Below are 17772 nucleotides of genomic sequence, written 5' to 3' on the forward strand. Positions count from 1 at the left end.
GGATCTCTGAGAATGTATAATGGTTCTGCATTCTTTAGCCAGGGCATGATTATTTTAGCATGGATGAACTTCAGTGGTGTAGAGACTGAGGCTGTCAAATATCCAGAAATTTGAATTTCCAAATGATGATCATTTCACTTTTCAGAAACCTCTCCTGGCTATGGAATGCCTGAAAGTCTTAAAGACTGGTTTTCATTACAAGAAGGGAAATACCTTTATAAATATATTAAAGAACTGTTACAACCTTCAATTTGAAATTGGTGCTCAAGAGGCAAAGCCTGGGGATTGGGAATATGTTTACTTTGGGCGTGAATAACCTGCCTGTCTATGGCAAGCTGTAGTAGCATTTGTGGTTTTGAAAATCCAACTAATTCACATTCTTTCTGAGAATTGGGTGAAGACTGTTGGGACACAGCACTCTGGCCTGGAGAGTTTTCAAACCTACGTGTGAAGACTTAGGCATCCCCTTATGCTGAGGAGATTCAGATGATTTAAAACAGGATAGCTATAGTATATGCTGGTGACGGTATCAAAACTAAGACTAGCTAATCCTAACAGAAACTAAAAGGACCAGGGTACTTTTATTAACTGAATATCAATCCTTTTGTGTGATTCAATTAAAAACATCAATAAAAATCTTATTTCAAAAGTCACAAGGAGCGTCTCTACCCATACAGCACATACCATAGATAGAAAACTGCTCAGCCCCCTCTGAATCGTTGCCTGTTTTAATAAGTATTCAGAAATTATACTCAGACTTCAAAAGAAATTGTAAGGAATTGTTAGCAGGTTTATTAATGTTTTATGTTTTATTAAAAGTTTGGGTGTACATTTCACAATGAGCAACATCAAAAATCAGACTTTCTGCCTGTAATTTTGCTTCCTCCTGTCTTTCTGCCTTTGGGATTCACTCTTTTCCTTTCATCAGCTGCCATTTTCAGCAGCATGCAGTAATTTCATGGCTCATTGCAAGCGCTGAAAACCTTTGAAACCACAAATGCTAACCTACCTGGCCTGCAGCCATTTAGGAAGAGATTAATTTAGCAAACAGAAGCAAAACACTTTCTACTTCTAGCCTGTGCATAATTTCACTTCTATCTATATTTATTTTACAGTGAGCAGCGTAATGACAATTTCAGTAATTGCAACTCTATAAAAATTTGCCTACCTAGCTTATCTCACTATCACAAGACTGTGAGTCAGTCAGATTAGGAAAAGTACAGCATGTGAAACAGCACTGGTTGCCTTCCAAAAATATGGGCCTTCTATAAAAACTCAAGTGATGCTTTGCACTTGTTTGTGTTCTTATCTATTGGGCAACGGTTTCTTCCTGATGTTTTGATTGGGACGGGTGCGTTCCTCTTTAATTCGTGGTGATTTATGGGGGCACTCTCCTTACAAACAGACCGATGTATTTGGAAGACTAGAAGCACCAGTCCATTTCTGCAGACTTTGTTATAAATGGCTGTTATGTTGCTGTCGAGCAATTTGAACAGAAGAGAAAGTCCATCTGGGGCAAATTTTAAGCTATCATGCTTGGAAGGATTTCAAGGACTAAATTAGCCCACAAACTGTTAGCTAAAAATAAAAGTTTTATTGTTTCTTGTCTAACTTAAAAATCCCACCATCAAAATTAACACCAATTATACATACTATATACGTGCTTGTGTAGTTTCCCCTAAGGGATCATTTGTTGCTTCTTTTTATTCATTTATATAGTTATTACACACACACAATTGTTTAGCGAATAATAAACCCATGGAGAAAAAATGACTCAAGCCAAGTAATGTTTAAGAATTAAGAGGAAACATAATGAAAGTTGGAGTCAGCTAATATACTAGAAAAATCATTTACACTCTTTAACCAGTAAGCGGCATCATGAAGGAATTAAATTCAAGGGGTGAAAAGAGAATTCAGTGTGAAGCTGTTGACATTAAGCCCTGTAGCTGGGGCTTATCATTGAGGGATTTTCATATGTATGTAAAGGATAGGACAAGAATGTCTCATTACTAAGTGAGTCTTTTCTTAGATCAGCTACTGGTGTGTGTATGTGGCGGGGGAGCGGGGGTGGGGGGGCTCTCTTGATAAGTGACCAGAGTATTTGTTGTATGAAGAGTAATTCAGAGATGGGAATCTAAGCATTGAGGGTTACATATCATGGTTTGGTTTTTCCTCAAGAAGAAAGGGCTTTGATAGTCATTGAATGACCTTGAGGTGTGGAATAGTCTCTCTAGTCCTTTGATAAAAGATCATTGCTCACAATCCTAGGTTGCAAAAACAATGCTGCCAGTAGTACAGGACAATACAGTTAAAGGGAGAAAGAGGAGAACAGCCAAGCAGTATTCATAACCCATTTCTGTTTGGGTGCTGTAGCTTTTCCATTTTATATTTGCTTTATTCCCAAGTCATAGCAATTGAAAATTATTTTCTGTTCCTTTACTCGGCTTTGAATATTCTGTATCCTATAGAGGAAATTCTATGACATTAAACTTGTTTATGCACTGTTTTTATATTAGCTAATTCATGTAAGCATACAGATACACAGACGGCAGTGGGATGACTGGCCAACCCCCACAGCTGTACACCTCCAATCTGCCATCCCATAACATTCATAAAAAATGTCAACACAGCCTGGAATTTTTCCACGGTTTATGTTATACTATTGGTGTTCATGGCATACTGGCAAAATATTTCATGTTGAAATTTGTGGTAGTCAAAAAGGAAAAAGGAATTCTCTCTATGTTTTGAGGCCATTTGCAAAATTATTCTATCAATATCCTTCACCTATAATAAGCACTTAAATCAACACAAATTGAACACAAAAACACATTCATGTGCCCGGGTGTTGTGTAATAAATAGCTGTTCATTTCTTTAAACAATTGATGGTAATTATGCTGTCTTTATGATCATTTTTAAAGTGCAGTACATCTTTTCAGAACTGTCCAAAGAATCATAACACTGTGTGATAGAATCCAAGGGATAATAGAAACATATTCATACCTAATTTTAGTTCTTCTGCGGAAATATATTTCTAAAGCAAATAATAACTTTTGGTGAAGATCGTTATTAGTATCACCTGATTACTAACAGTGGACATTTCACAGTCAGCAGTGGAGAATAATAGCTTTTTATTGCGGGAGATAGATTGGTGAGTCAACATTTTCTCTTCCATGGGTGGCTTTTGTCTCTTCATATAGTTGGAGGTTGCATGCCACTGAGCCCCAGCTAGCATCCAGAGGCCATTCTTAGCCAGTCCCTCAGGATAGGCAGTAAAAGAACTGTTGTCAGGTCCTTCTTCTAGAGCTTCTTGGGAAGCTCTACTTTCTCTCATTTTAATTTTTTTTATTCCCAAACATTTGGAGATGACGAAGTTTCAAGGGTCATTTTGGCTCATTTTCAGGTGTCTGATGGTAGAAAAACAAAGAGGGAGTGTGGAGTCATAGACCGTCTCAGGAGGCAAAACTTGTGCTAATAATTCCTACAGCACCTTGCCTCTCACATGTGAGGCTTCTCTTTGAAGATCATTGTAAAGATTAACCACATCTTCTGCTCCATTCTCTGCTTTGAGTTTTCAGTGCTTTACTTATTTGTTTGTTATTGTTTTTAACCTCATTTTTACTCCCAAATTTGAAATCACTTTGGGATGTCTCTGAGCCTCCTTCTTATACCCAATAAGTTATTCATGAGATTTCAGATGTGCTTTTGCATGTCCTGGTGTTCATGAAGGCAGGCAAAGCACTCTTGGTGGTTTTCTTCTACTGCTGATTACGATGGATTTGAGTAGTTGCAAATGACAAGTAAATGAGACTTTGTGATTTTAAAAACAGATTGTTTTTTTTTGTATTGTTTATTCTGGAATACTAATCCTAATTTACCTTCATATTTCAGTACCCTATGCTGCTAAGTTGCTTCAGTCGTGTCTGACTCTGTGCGACCCCATAGACATCAGCCTGGTAGTTTTGAATAAAAGACGTATGATATATTTTGAAATTTCTGATTTCAAGTATTTCCCTTGCATGGTTCCAATGCAGCCATTGTAGAAGCTCCTATTTTCTCTCCAGTGTCTTGGATTTTTCCAGAACACTTTGAACAGAATCTCTGGTAGATGTTGATTTTCTTTATTTAGATCTTTTGGTATGTTTTTATCTAAATTAGAAGTATTACCTGTATTTATAGTTCTTATAATCTAGTTGACTGAAGTGGTGAATTTATATTCTAAGCAATAGCTCAAAGAATTTTGTCATTTTAATAGGTTTTTTCCATTCTTTTCGAGCTAACTATTTCTCTTCCTTTTTAGAGACCTCTTGTGTTTGGAATTGAAATAAATTTTTTTTTTCAACTTACCATATTTCAAAGAATTGCTCAAACTGAGAAAATTTCCCTTTTTTTCCTGTTTTACTTAGAAAACTGAGGTAGAGTTATTAATGTTTGCAAATTAAGTCTTAAGAAATCTGCTATAAAAGTCAAGTTTCCATTTTTCATTCATCCCATAAGACTAAATTGTATTTCCTGGGCATGAGGAAAAAAAGGGATGAATAAGACAGAATTTTTGAGGTAGATACTACTCTAAAGAGAATGTCTCTGAACTATGTGAATTTAGGCATTTGCTTTCGTAGGTCCAAACAAGAGCTGCTGCTGCTGCTGCTAAGTTGCTTTAGTCATGTCCGACTCTGTGCAACCCTGTAGACGGCAGCCCACCAGGCTTCCCCATCCCTGGGATTCTCCAGGCAAGAATACTGGAGTGGGTTGCCATTTCCTCCTCCAATGCATGAAAGTGGAAAGTGAAAGTGAAGTCGCTCAGTCGTGTCTGACTCTTAGCGACCCCATGGATTGCAGCCCACCAGGCTCCTCCATCCATGGGATTTTCCAGGCAAGAGTACTGGAGTGGGGTGCCATTGCCTTCTCTGAAACAAGAGCTACAGAGTGAGAATTTTCCCTCCTAATTATTCTTTCACAGGCTTTTTATCTTTCACCTGAAGTGTTTTTTTGTCTAAGTCAGCAGAACTAACATCAGTGCCAGATTATTATAAGTTTGAGACTTTCTGGGACATAGGTTATGCACTATTAACAATTTTCTACATAGTTCCTAATTCTCCTTCTGCTACTACAAGTAACATTAACTTTTTTTACTGAAAAATTTGTCTTCCATTGAGTAAATTATATAGACAGTATAAATAAAGGCAAAAATATTCTTAGAGTCTCTTCGTGTTAAAGGTATAAAATGAATACAATGAAAAAATTGCCCATTTTTACTTGGCTTACCAAAATATTAATTTCCTCTTTATTTCTTGAATTAGATTGCCCATCTTTAGTAGAATTGTGTTTCCCTCTTCAAATGTGACTATGTACCTTAATCAAAGGGTTTCATTATTTACAAAATCATATATAAAAACATTTTAATATATGCCATTTTAGGCATTTTGTAGTAAGTTATTTTAGTGGTCATCCCAGTTAAAGAACACTGAATGCACTGAATATCCTTCATTTTTCTAAATACAAATGTTGAATGTATAGGCAAACCAATAGGGTGTGTGTGTACACATGTGTGTTATAGAAGAGATTTTCAATATGTGTATGTGCAAAGTATAGCCAAAGATAGCCAGAAAACATAGTGAAAATGTTATTTAATTTCCAATTTAGTTATTCAATAATGGCATGACAATGAAGGTAAACCAGCCCTTGACTAAAAAAATTTTTTAAAATGGCTAGTTTCAGGCTAGAGTATATTGTCAAGACCAAGTTATAAACTTCTGAAAAACAGGAATTATAATGGAATCGCTGCTACAACCTTAAGTATAACAGTGTGAGTGTACTGCTATTATTTACTATGGTAACATAATAAAAGACAGCACTGTTTGGGCCATTATCCTCACTGCTCTCTTTTCAGTATAAATCATTATATTTATTATCTGTCTTCTTGTATAGGGGGTCATGAGAAAGGCCAATCGAAAGCTGAAGAAACCTACTTTTCTAAAAGAAATTGGGCCTATTTCTAATTTTTTTTCTTTATCAAATACAAGGGAACAGAGACTTTTTTTTGAAAAATTGTTTCATGTAAGATTAAAGTGCAGATTATTGGTGAGAAAATGACATTCACTTCTAGGCATCTTGTAGATCCCTGGGAGATATTGCCAGTTTCCCTCTGATATTTTTACCTTTCTTCCTTGGGGGATGTGTTTACTGGCAGGTTTTGAGCAGTGGGTTCTGGAGCTTTTATTCTGTTCTGGGGACTTGTGTTATTATTTATTGATTGATGACTAAAGCTCTGATCTTAATGAAACAAATCCTTTTGAGTAAATTTTACTTAAATATCAGAAATGTGTCTTACACAGCTTTTGGTCCTTTCTTTGCAGGGTTATTACAAAATATACATGTTTCTCTTGCTTAAATAATTAGCTAGGCATATTAGCTAAAATATTTAGTCATATTTTGTTTATAAAAATTCAATAAAAAGATCTGATTTCATCAATAATTTGATTGCATATTGCTTTTGAATTTGTCCTCAGTCACATCAAGCCCCAGGTCTCCACTGTGAACAAATGACTTTACAGAATGACAAGGTCCCTATATTCAACTCTCTGAAGGGCAGTCAGGAGCTGGCAGCATCTGGATATAAGGTTTAGAGCACTGAGGTGCGTGGGGGATTGAAGGCCAAGAATGAATGGCAGAAATATCATACAAGACAGCTCAAGGGCCCCTTTCTCTACTTCCAAGTAAAAGAAATGTGAATATAAAATATAGCTGATATAATTTTGTCTGGATGGAAGCTGAATCTCACACACCAAACTGCTTCTAACTCAAACAGGACATAGAGATGGGAGTGTGGTCATAACTTGTATAAGAAAAGGATGTTACTATTCACATAAGCAATCATTCACCACTGAGAACTCCAGCATAGTTGGCCCCCAGGAGAAACAAATTTGGAGCTCCTTTCCTTCCAAAGCTAAGGTCCCATTATATAAATGCAACATGCTACCATCTATGGCCAATTCATGAATGCTGACTAAGAATATATTATGCCTATGACTTACTCATAACCATGTATCTGGAAGTATGGAAAAACAAGGAAAGAATAAACAGGCCACATTACAAAAAATAATAGAGCAAATTTCAAACCCTGCATATATTTTTTGTTAGTTTTTCGGAATGACTATTAAGGCTAATGATAGGATTATCATTATCTCACAAAGTTCTTTTCCAATCTTTCTATTTTTCATCCTAGAGATGCACCTAGGGATATAAATGAAAATGGGTACCTGGATCACACAATGTCTGGTTTTGAAAGCAGGGATGTAGTCCTACATGGGTTTGTGAGTATTTGCTGTGTGGCCCTGAGGATTCATCCATGACACTCTTTACTAGGAGGCTGGGAATATCCCTGTGAGCAGTTGCTAATGTTCTAATCACAATGTCGTGAAAGTGCTACCTGGCATCACAACCCAATTATCCTTCATTCGTAATGAAGGTCCCTTACCAGATGCCCCTGTTCTTCCTTTTTGATCGGTTGACCCAGATTTAAATTTACATACTGGCTGCCTAGAATGCCTTTCAACAATACCAGCAATTAAGCAATATCCACAACCAACGAAATCCAAGCCCTGACCCTCCCCTCCCCACAAAGGAATGTGGCTCCAGAGGCTGTGCCAGGGCCACATTGCTATTTAGTCAGCCACCAACAAACATAAGATCATAATTCTGCTATTGTGCTTAACCCCGTAACCCCCACCCACCGCACACGTTTGCAAGAGTCTTTTCTCTCCAGGTCTTTGCATATATTATTGTTGTCTCTAATGGTGGCTTCCTGTCATAAATACCCTCTTTCATCACCTTTATCCTTCATCCCCCGCCTTTCTCCCCCACACTGTATGTGTGTCTAAATCCTATTCATTCTCAGGTCTCTTTTGCCTTCATGTCACTTCCTCAATAAGCCTTCCAGAACACTCCACACACTGACACCCAAGCCTAGGTTACAAGTGTTGATAGGGTAAAGAGCTTATCATCGTTACATTGACTTTTACATTGAAATTGACTTTTACTTCTGTTCTTCCCAACAGGACTAGAAGCTGTAATTGTGTTTGAATGTCTTGCTCACCACTGTAATTGTAACCTCTGCTCGGTATGCTTGGTAATTCCCTCTTCTGTGATTTTCAATATCCTGTTTTGAGTCTTACCACACAATGAGATAAAGATAGACACGTTATGAACATTTACCACAAATACCCTTGGGTTTAGATAGAATCTTTAAATTGAGGCATCATTATTATCATCACAGTTAACTTGGGTATTTCCTAAGTTCTAACAAGTGATTTGCGTGCAGTATCTCATTTAATATCACAATGATCCTGTGAAGTAGGTTCTGTTTTTATCCTCACTTTACAGATGAGGTAAACTAAATCTCAGAGATTAGGTAAATTGCTCAAAGCCACCGAGCTAGTAGGTGGTATGGTGGTAGTTTAGTTGCTAACTCGTGTCCAACTCTTGCGTCCCGATGGACTGTAGCACATCAGACTCCTCTGTCCATGGGATTTCCCAGGCAAGAATACTAGAGTGGATTGCCATTTCCTTCTCAGGGGATCTTCTTGACCCAGGGATCCTACATTGCAGGCAGATTCTTTACTGATTGAGCCACCAGGGAAGCCCTAGTAGGTGGCAAAGATAGTTCTTACATCCAGGTCGGTGTGATACCGAGATGATGCATACTCTTAACCCTCACTAGGCTGTTATTATCTTGAGGAACAGGTAAAAGTAGACTGTCTCCACTTTTTGACTTGCCATAAGGTGTGCAGAGTAAGAAATGTGGGCTTTAGTGACATCACGTCTGACCAAACAAGGTAAAGGATTCCAGCAAACCCACAGGTAAATGAATAGATGTATATCCTCTAGAAGGCACTTGGCCTCTCAGCTGACTGTTTCCTTAACAGTTTTCATTCTCCTTGGGCCAATTTCCGATAGTCCTGTGTAAGCCAGTCATGGGATTTCACACTAAGGACTTGAATTTGTGTCACCTGTGTTTGTGTAAGTACAGTCAACGCACACAACATGGGATGGTGATCCGCCTAGAAGTTAGGTGTCTCTCTTAGCCATTCAGTGCTGGACAGTAAACTTACAATCAGTTGACAGTAGCCTTCTATAGCAGAGGATAAAGCATACATGTCATTCTCCCTCTACCCTAGGGACTAGCTCCACCAATGCTTTTCCACAGTAAACATACCATGGTTTTCTTCATTTTATGTTAAATTAAAACTTGTAGTATGTTCTGTTTTCCTCAAGGAAAAAGCAATTTATTAAAATATGTTTTGGAAGTTAAATGAGTCAATATTAATACTGATGATACCAGGTTATTATCACTTTGACAACTTTGCTTAATTCAGTAAATATTCCTCAGCATAGTAAACATTGGCTACAAAGTCTGTGGTTAATACAAAGTAGGTAAATTGATGGACAAATAGAGTCTGTAGATTCAGGGCTCTGTGAGTTTATAGATGGGTAGTTTTTTGATAACTAGTGGGAAGATGAGAGGTGAGAACACTGGTGTGATTTTTAATCGTTAAGTCAATTTTTAAAAAATGTGACTTGATGAAATACTGCTTCTGAACAGACTTTCAGACAGACTTGGTAATTTGTTCAGCAGCTTTTCATTGCAGAAGGAAAAAATATGATGGTTAGTTTGAAAGCATTTGAAAAGACTGAATTTGCTTAACACACAGCTTTATTTATTAGAAGCTTGTGGCTAAAATAAAATTTCAGTAATATGATTCTACACGAATTTTTAAAGTATATTTTATTATGAAGGAAGACCTTGAAGAAGAGGGTTAAGAAAATGTTATTTTAGTCTATCTATTATTATCTGGAAGCATGTCAATAGTATGTTCTTCAAAAGAATTGATGGGAAATGTTTATCAGCAGATAATGAAGCCAAATAGATTGTTTATGACAACATGGGGAATACACTCCTTGACAAGGTTTTGAAGTATAGACATGAGGGTCATTCTCATGGCTGCTTTTGATAACATTCATCATTGTTGAATATCTAGATTTTAAAATACAGTGTGTTTTTTGTATGGAGAGAATTGCTAGGTGGAGTATATTGTGTTTATATTAGCCTTGATGGCACCATCATGCACAAATAAAGAATTCATGTTATTAGCTTAATATGTAGTCATTTTCCTGCAATTTACTCTTGCTTGTGCTTTATTTTACTTCTTCATAAGGATTTTTTTTAGTGCCACAAGCAGATAGGCTTATTTGGATATGTTAACTCCATTTCCATGTGTTTATTTACAAATCTATGATTTAAAAGATTAGTGTTCATTGACTAGTGATTTTCAAACATCAAAACTGCTGTTAATTAGTCACATTACATAGCATGCAAGTATAAAGAAATTATATATTTGAGATATCATCTGTTTGAATATTTTTAGTCCATCACTAAGTTTTCACTATGACTTAATTTGGAAAAAAGCATAAACAAGATTTCAAAGAAGACAAACAGGATAACAAATCTGATTATGAAGCATAATTATCATATATATGTACACATACATATATGACAGTACTTTAAGAACGGTATATTTCTTTAAGAACACTATTCTCTTTAATGGAGCTTCCCTTGTGGCACTAGTGATAAAAAAAACAAAAAACAAAAAAATCTTACCTGCCAGTTCAGGAGACAGATGAGGGTTCGATGCCTGAGTCAGGAAGATCCCCTGGAAGAGGGCATGGCAACCCATTCCAGTATTCTTACCTGGAGAATCCCACAGACAGAGGAGCTGGTGGTCTATAATCTATAGGTTGCAAAGAGTTAAACGTGACTGAAATGACTGAGCATGCAAGCATGCTCTTTAATACCTGTTTTCTATGTTATTATCAAATGTATGAAGGAATCACTTTGTATAGTCTGAAGGAGTTGGAAAGGTCACTGAAAAGTGGGGCACCTGTGGAAAGTAGCCTTGAATTTATTCATTTATGGATCAAAGCCTCTTTTAGAAGTACTTTTTAAAAACATGGATGGTGAATGTTAATAATAAGCTATAAACCATTCAAGTAGGGGGGGAGCTGAGGTATTATTAAAAAAAAAAAATACACAACTCCATAGACAGCAGGTGATGTATTGATTGTTACAGTCTGAGACTGGCAACAGGGCTGTAGAATGAGTCCACTGTTTGGCTATGAGCCATGGAAATTTCCCACTTCTTGTGCTCTATTCATTACAATGAGATTCTTTAAGAAATCTCGGCACCTGCCCGATGGAGTAGAAATATATGAGTTTGAAGTCCTTAGATTTGCACATCTTAGAAACCTTTAGAAATGCTGAGCTTCATTCTCTTTTTTTTTTTTTTTCTGCTCTGAACAGTAAAAGTGACCAAGAATCTTCTATGCTTAAACAAGACAGAATGAAGCATCCAAAGATGAAAAAAGAGGCTCTGGTTTCATGGTCCTTATATCTTAGGGCTATCAAATGGGACCAACGTTAAGCTGAGTATGCTGTGGGCTGTATCCTAGACATACAGAAAAGGGCAAGAGGGACACATTTCTCCTGAAGACATCAGGAAAGCTTTTCTAGCAAAGGTGTGAATAAGTTGAGGATAAAACAATTGGGATGAACAATGGGGAAGGAAGTTCCATAAAGAAAGAAGATTCTAAGTAGGTATATAGAGTATAGAGCTTGTTCAGGGAGGAATTGGAAGTTAGTTCAGCTAAAGCATACATAGAGTGTGGAAGGAGGATGCAGTGGATTAAGCATATTCATCTCACACTTACTGCTTGCATATAAAGGTGCCATTCGTAAAATGCTTGTTTCTAAAGCTTAGAGCGAGTGGGTTCTTGTCTATGAAGCTGTCTCCTCAGAAGACTCCTAGAAAATGTAAAAGACACTGAGTCTATGCTGGAAATGGGAAGAATTCAGGAAACCTACCTAGGGCTTATGTTCACGAGGCAGAATAATTATTACTGGCACTGATAATCCTTTATAAGATATTTTTTAATTCTTAGGAATTGCCTAAATGGCTTTACACAAAAATAGTAGTTGGTTCTTAGAAAGTCTTTCTTTTTTAATGAATTTTTATGTCTTTTTTTTTTTTTTTTGCCAAAGCAGTGTAGTTAATTTCAGCAAACGTTATATTCCTTGTCTTAGTCTTACTTAAAATCATTACTTTTCTGTTGCTTAGCTGAGTATGATAGTTCTTTACTATTTCTAACATTTGTCAATTGTTCTCCCTCTGCTCCAAACTTAAGGTATTAGGAACTTTCAACTTTTGAGTATTAATTTTGGCTGAGTGCTAATTAGAACTTTGCATTCTTCCTCCTGAGTCTTAGCAAACATGTAAATCGGGATACATGATAAGAGTGGCAATTGAATCTGCCTTTTTGTCTACAACTCGCCCAGCATATTGGATGGTTTTTGGATGAAAACTCCTCACTATAAAAAATAAAAGATGTTGGTGTCATATAATCATTGTTTTTTGTCTTTATGTGCAACCTGTTTTCAATACCAGGTTTGGGTGTCTCTGTGTATATATGTACTGTGTCCTGTTTATAGCAATATTTTCAAACCTGATTTTGTTTCTATTCTCACCCAGAATACTCTCAGAACTGGCTTCTCTCAGCTTTAATTGGGGAGTGTGGAATACATTTATTATTTTTTGTTCTATGCAAAGTTAGTGAGTATTACTCTGTGTGAGGCATTGGCTAGAGCACTGAGGCCACAAAGCTGATTTTCAGCCAGTGTGGGCATTCTGTCCATGCTAGTTGTTCAGGTCTTGCCCTTTGCACCCCACCTACCCCAGCCGCTGTTTTAGTCATCTGGTACCTCCCTCTGGGATTCAGACTTCTCTATGGTCTACCAACTGAAAGATTAACACCGGGCATGCGGCAGGAGTGCTCCAAGCCCCAGTTCTGGTGCCTACGTCAGCTATCAGCTCTGTTGGGTTAGTTCCCGTGACATATGTCTGTTAATAATTTTGTTTATGTTTTTGTTTTTTGGCTGCATCAAGAAGCATGTGAGATATTAGTTCCCTGACCAGGATTCAACTCCTGCCCCCTGCAGTGGGAGTGCAGGGTCTTAACCACTGGACCACCAGGGAAGTCCTGTTAACAATTTTGAATATCTCCCTAGACATACAAGCAAATAGACTATGGTCTCTGACCTTAAACTTCTCATATTCTTAGAGAGGAAACAGATATACACCATTATTGTACCAAAAAATGTGCTCTAAATATTTGTATACAAATCTAGCTAGCTAGGTAACTATCATATATCTAGACACAAGAAAAAAAGTTTTTAAAAAGAAAGCTCCATTTAAAATAAACAAACACCTTAGAAAGTTAATGATAAAATAGACTGTCTTGTTCTAGCTATAGGCATAATTAAAGACACATGCTCCTGTCAACATACTGTGAATATTTTAAAAATAAAAACAAAATGCCACTCAGCTCCTTTTCAATACAGTAAAATACAATTTTAACATATCTACTTATATTCTAGGAACGTATATCCCACATTTCAATTATGTCACCTCAAATGGACAAGCTGTTTCTGCTAAGAGCTGAATATCACAAAGACTGTGGTCTCCTCGAACTCAGACAAAAGTCCAATCATTTTAGTTTTCTTAGTAGAACCCATTATTTGCCTTTGGAAAATGCTACTTGAATTGCTGAATCCAATTAGCCTATGAATTTGGTAAATTCTTGCACAGGAATGATATGTAGAGGTTCACTCTTTCAATGTTTTTGAACTTAAACTAAATTCAAAATGGCCTCAGATGTCTTGATATTTTCTAAAACTTTGACAATAAATCAAATATATTTACAAATTTTTTAAAAAATAAATAAACTTGTGTTTACCAAAGATATAGTAATGATTAACAATTTTTTCATTACATTATACTTTATTGAAAAAGAAATAAGTTCTAAAAAGCTGGCTGATTTTGGGCATTAAGTACAAAACACAAGTAAAATTCCTAAGGATCCTAGGTCAGTGTAGATTCAGTTTCTACAGAATGAACTACAACAATATTACAGCTACAATACTGTTCAACAGGTTGTTATATCACATTTAATCTTAAGATTTAATTTTTTGTAGTATAACAAGAAAGCAAATTGATTTATTTCAGAAATATGTTTAAAAAATAATGTTTGAAAAATAGTTTTCCCATCTTCTGTTAACTAGAAAATTAATGGAACCCCAAACTTTCATTCACTGATGTTCTAAATGTTCAAGTTTTAACACATTATCATCAAAGTGTTCCCTTGCATTTATATAAAGTTTTAGGTATCTAACTATTCTTACATAGTATTTCTCATTCTATTTAAACCTCATGATTACCCTATGATATAGATTTTGTTAGGACTGTTTCACAAATGAAAATATGCAAAAGTCCAGGGATGTAAATAGATTTGCCCAAGATCTCAAGATCCAGGACTGGAATCCACGCCTCTTGATTTTTGAGGCTTTTGATGGGTAAGAGGTAGAGGATGGGAGAGAAGAGTATTTGTTTCAGTTACTACACAAGGGCAACAGTCACTTTAAATACTGAGGCTTGACTAAATTTCTTCAAAGTTAATCATTTTATAGAGCAACTGCTAGGAATTTATACCAAAAATGTGACAGATATTTGGCAAAACTAATACAATTATGTAAAGTTTAAAAATAAAATAAAATTAAAAAAAATAAAACAAAACAAAACAAAAACAAAAAGCACATGATGGCTAAAACAGTGATTACTATGCTATTACCTGATACAAAAGAAGAAAAGAATTGCCTTATCTTTGCATTTATAAACTTTTGGATCATTTTGTGGGTTCCCTCCAATTGCTACTTCTACAGTAAGCTTAAACACAAATCAGTCCCAAGTCAGCCTCAATACAGGAGATGAGTTTACATCTTCTGCTAGTCATGCACTAGAAAAGCAGTATGATTTAGCATCATTAGAGGAGTGGAAAGGAGAATAACAAGGTCCCTGAAATATCTTTATGAGCCTCTGATGAATGCCTATAAGACTCAAAAATTCAGAAACATTACAATCCCAAATACAGTGGGCCGACCAATGTTATGAGGAAGCTACTCCATCTGGTCCAACCAACGTTTACTGAGGAACTAAGGAGCAGCAGGCACTGGGTTTGAGAGATACAACGACGAAGTAGAAAGCAAATATAGTCCCTCCAGTAATCTAGATATTTGCCTGGAACCTGAAAGTCTTACACTTGAAAAGCTAAGATTATTATCTCTTTAATGATGCAAACTTTCCATTATAGTGTGATTTCTCAATATTTGTGAGTGGAAAAATGCCACACATAATTGTGATAAAAATTTAAATCAATAATTTAGATTCTTGTTACAGTTTACATAAAAGAATTATTTTTGCTTCTAATGTTCTGATATTTTCAGAACTAGTGAAATGAACAAAAATGTTTGAGTCATTTTAAATGAAACTCAATACATTAGTTATTTCACAATTTCCAAAAATAGTTTAGACAGATCTTTTTAAAGTCTCATTCATTTTTCATTCAAATTTCCCATCCTTTGGAAGCAATGATGAATATCATTAGCTATATCTATGAGTGTATGCCTGTGTGTGTACGTGTGTGTATATGTGTGTGTGTGGCATGGCAACCCCACTCCAGTACTCTTGCCTGGAGAATCTCATGGACAGAGGAGCCTAGTGGGTTACAGTCCTTAGGGTCACACAGAGTCAGACATGACTGAAGTGACTTAGCACACAGCACGTGTATGTGTGTGTGTGTGCGTGTGTGTGTTTGTGTGTGTGTGCATCTAGCATGTAATTCAGTGGTTTTAACTCTGAAACTGGAGAGATCATGTCCTGTTTTCCTTCTGGCCTAAAGGTGCCTTTCATAGTCTTTCATTTTCATATTGACTTTACCCGGAACCTAGTTGAAGGTTCAATCAGTGAAATAAAATTACATTACAATTATTTCTACTTAGAGAAATATGACAGCTAGAATTTTTATGTTAATTAATCTTTGGTTTTTTATTATTGTGTGACTACCTATCATAAATTTCCTTGCAATTCAGCTTTAGTACATTCTATAAATTATTTTAGTTTATTCCAGCATTAACCTGACTTGCAAATGGTTAAATCTGCACTGAGTCTTTCATGCTCTAAAATCCAGCATGCTCTATATTAACATCAGAAGAAACTGTTTTGATATTCAGAAATAATTGTAATAGCAAGAATAAACCACAATTCACTGAATTCATGGTCAGATTATATTCTTGTTATCATGTTAGATTCTATGTAAGTAAATTAGTACATCTTAAACATGATGAACCATAATTCACAAACATACTCATATTTTCCTCGGACTCGGACTAAAGAACAAACAGGTCGCTGCTGTTCTTGTCGAGCATCCCACAGCCAAATGAGGAAACTCCTGCTTCCTCACCTGCATACCCAGTTAAGCACCATCTGTTTCCTGTTTTAATGTGATATCTCACATAGTTTTTCCAAACCTTTCACATCAGTAAGCACAATCCTAATAGACAGTTAATATGAATTAAGAAGCATGTTTTCACCAAAACTGTGTTCATTTTTTTTTTCTCTCTCTCTCATTTTCTGAAATGTGTAACACTACACTGGCTGAGCCAAACCCACTTCAGTAGCATGAAATTCCCTAGATTAATATAGGTTATTTACAGCATATTGACTAGACTCTGGTATCCAGGAGCAGGGGGCTGGGCAGTGCAGAAGCACATGTGCCTAACAAGGAAGCTGGGATTTTAATTTTGCATGGAAGGAAGTAGCTCCCACTTCATCTTGCCTCCTTTTCTAATAGTTAAAGCCTTCCAGCTCCCCACCACCTCCATCCCTTCCCATGTGAAATTATCAAAATCATGAGGATCTGAGCAACCCAGTCCATTGTGAATCTTCTTTCTGCCCCATCTCTACTGGCTGTTACTCTTTTCATCTCTGACACACTGACTGGCTGGGGCCAGATCTATCAGGTAATGATGTATGCTTTAGTTTCCCATAAGTTCTGGATATTGGGAAACAAACAATGACTGATTTGTTTCCTCTTGGGAAAGTGGTTTGAGTCCCATGAAATCAATGAATAAAATGATGTGCTACAGACACTGACCTTCAGCTGGATTCCCAAACAGCTTCTCACTTTCCATTCTTACAAGGATGTGTGCTGCTGATGCTGTTTATCGAGCTTCTTTAGTGAAGGAGTCCACCACTTAAATTGTTATGGAGCCTTTTGTATAAGAATTCTTTATGAATGCCAAACATGTTGCTTTCATGGAGGACATATAGTGTAATTAAGTGTTTCTCAAACTTTAGCATCAAAATAATCCAAAATGTTTGTGGAAACACAGAACACTGGGTCCTACCTACCCCCTCCCATCCAAATTTCTGATTTAGTATTTCCATCATGGAGCCCAATAATCTGTAACAGGTTTCCAGACGATGCTGCTGGTGCTGGTCTTAGGACCACACTTTGAGAACCACTGGTGTATTATGTAGAGCTTCAAGGATGGATTTGGATTTGCCTGTATTTTAGACCTGGCTCTGCCCCTTAACAGCTGTGTGACCTTGAAAAAGTTATTAACCTCTTGAAACCTCAGTTTGCTCAGCTGTAAAATGACGGTAATACTGACTTCATGAAGTTGTAGTGAGATTAAATAAAGGATGCATGTGGAATGCTTAGGCCAGTGGCTGGGGGGGGGCGCGGGGGGGAACCAGATATTCGGTAATGTCACTCTCATTCTCCTGATCTGTTTAGGGGAAAGAATGCTATGTGGGCCATTTCGGTAT

This window comes from Bubalus bubalis, chromosome 15 (assembly GCF_019923935.1).
Source record: "Bubalus bubalis isolate 160015118507 breed Murrah chromosome 15, NDDB_SH_1, whole genome shotgun sequence".
NCBI classification, from domain to species: Eukaryota; Metazoa; Chordata; class Mammalia; order Artiodactyla; family Bovidae; genus Bubalus; species Bubalus bubalis.